Raw genomic sequence first — 2,770 nt, forward strand, 5'->3', positions numbered from 1 at the left:
GGATTTATGTTGCGATTGGAGCAACTTTGTGGACTTATCATCCTATTGACGAGGATTGATAAGTGGATTGTCAGAGGTTAAGTGTTAACGTGACAGGAGGATGTTGCGATTGGAGCAACTTTGTGGACTTATCATCCTATTGACGAGGATTGATAAGTGGATTGTCAGAGGTATAGTGTTAACGTGACAGGATGTGTGTTGTGATGAGAGCAACTTTGTAGACTTATCATCCTATTGACGAGGATTGATAAGTGGGTTTTGTCAGAGGTGTATTGTTAACGTGACAAAAGTTTGTGTTGCGATTGGAGCAACTTTGTGGACTTATCATCCTATTGACGAGGATTGATAAGTGGATTTTGTCAGAGGTTTAGTGTTAACGTGACGAGAGTTTGTGTTGCGATTGGAGCAACTTTGTGGACTTATCATCCTATTGAAGAGGATTGATAAGTGGATTTTATCAGAGGTTTAGTGTTAACGTGACAAGGACGTGTTGCGATCGGAGCAACTTTGGGGACTTATCATCCTATTGACGAGGATTGATAAGTGAATTTGTCAGAGGTTTAGTGTTAACGTGACAAGGATGATGTTGCGATTGGAGCAACTTTGTGGACTTATCATCCTATTGGAGATGATTGATAAGTGGATTTTGTCAGAGGTTTAGTGTTAACGTGACAAGGATGTGTGTTGCGATTGGAGCAACTTTGGGGACTTATCATCCTATTGACGAGGATTGATAAGTGGATTGTCAAAGGTATAGTGTTAACGTGACAGGATGTGTGTTGCGATTGGAGCAACTTTGTGGACTTATCATCCTATTGACGAGGATTGATAAGTGGATTGTCAGAGGTTTAGTGTTAACGTGACAGGATGATGTTGCGATTGGAGCAACTTTGTGGACTTATCATCCTATTGAGGAGGATTGATAAGTGGATTTTGTCAGAGGTTTGATGTTAACTTGACAGGAATGTGTTCTTGTGACTTACACAAGATTTTAGGAATTAGCGTCTCGCTGGGGAGACTTGCTAGGTGAATTTATCATCAGGAACAATGAGTTTTGATACCTGTGATTTGAATTTGATTTTGAAGACTTAGTGTCTTGCTGGGGAAGATTGCGATTTGAGCAATTTTGAGGACCTATCATCCTATTGGTAAGGATTGATAAGTTGATTGTTGTCAGAGGTATATTATTAACGTGACAAATTGGGAGTGATGCAAGTTGAATGCATACTCTGTGAGGATGATGATCATCAGAAGTATAATGTTAACTCGACGATGTGAAAGATTCGTTACTCTTAATCCAATGGATTCCAAGTAACCAACCCCCAGTCTTGATTAAGACTTAGCAGGGGAAGAAAAAGAGGTAGACAAGGCACATCACCTAGTGAGGCACTATCCATGAAGTCGAAATAGAGGCACATCACCTGGTAGGCCATTATCTGATGAGTTTGACTATCAGAGGTAACTGTTAACGTGATAGTTTTGTGGACCCACCATCCTATTGAAGAGGATTGGTAGGAGAATTTGGAGGGAATGGACTATCAGAGGTAACGGTTAACGTGATAGTTTTGATGGACCTGCTATCCTACTTGAAGAGGATTGGTGGGGAATTTAGAGGAAATGGACTATCAGAGGTAATCATTAACGTGATAGTTTTGATAGACCCGTCATCCTACCTGAAGAGGATGAGTGGGGAAATTTGGAGAAAACAGACTATCAGAGGTGATCATTAACGTGATAGTTTTAGTGGACCTGCCATCCTATTGAAGTGGATTGACAAGTTGATGGACTATCAGAGGTAAATGTAAAAGGAGTAGGCCACTATCTAAGTTGATGGACGATCAGAGGTAAATGTTAACGTGATAGTTTTGTGGGCCTGCCATCCTATGGAAGCGGATTGACAAGTTGATGATAGTTCTGGTAGATTTTATGGTTGACAGAGGTATTTTATTAAACATAACAACTCAGAAAATTTATTACTCATAATCCAATGAACTACAAATAAACCAACCCCCAGTCTTGAACAAGTGCAGGGGAAAAAGGAGTAGACCACTATCTAATGAGTTTGACTATCAGAGGTAATTATTAACGTGATAGTTCAACTCAGAAAATTTATTACTCATAATCCAATGAACTACAAATAAACCAACCCCCAGTCTTGAACAAGTGCAGGGGGAAAAAGGAGTAGGCCACTATCTAATGAGTTTGACTATCAGAGGTAAATGTTAACGTGATAGTTATTGGTCGATTGGGCTTGGTCCGATCGCTCGGGCTGATCCTGCCTACTTTGTTCTTCAGCTTTGATCCTGGCAATAATCTTTTGAGCCTGTTCACCTTGAGAGATTAGTTGTCTCCAAGAACGATATTCTGCAACTCCGATTCGGGCTAGGAGGTCGGTCTGCAAGTTGTGTCGACAGGTCTCTACTAAAGTAGATTGTGTCATACCTGACGAACACTGGAGAGCCATGGTTCGGAACCTTTTGACGAAGGCTTTGACGGACTCCCTCTTCTTCTTCTTAGTGGCGAGAAGGGTATGGATGGAGACTTCCGTATCCTCTTCAAAGAATCTCGACAGGAAGAGTCTCTCTAGATCTGCCCACTTTTGGATACATCCCCACTGGAGAGCCATGGTTCGGAACCTTTTGACGAAGGCTTTGACGGATTCCCTCTTCTTCTGCTTAGTGGCGAGAAGGGTATGGATGGAGACTTCTGTATCCTCTTTAAAAAATCTTGACAGGAAGAGTCTCTCTAGATCCGCCCACTTTTGGATACA

This window comes from Asparagus officinalis, chromosome 10 (genome assembly GCF_001876935.1).
Source record: "Asparagus officinalis chromosome 10, Aspof.V1, whole genome shotgun sequence".
Taxonomy (NCBI): Eukaryota; Viridiplantae; Streptophyta; class Magnoliopsida; order Asparagales; family Asparagaceae; genus Asparagus; species Asparagus officinalis.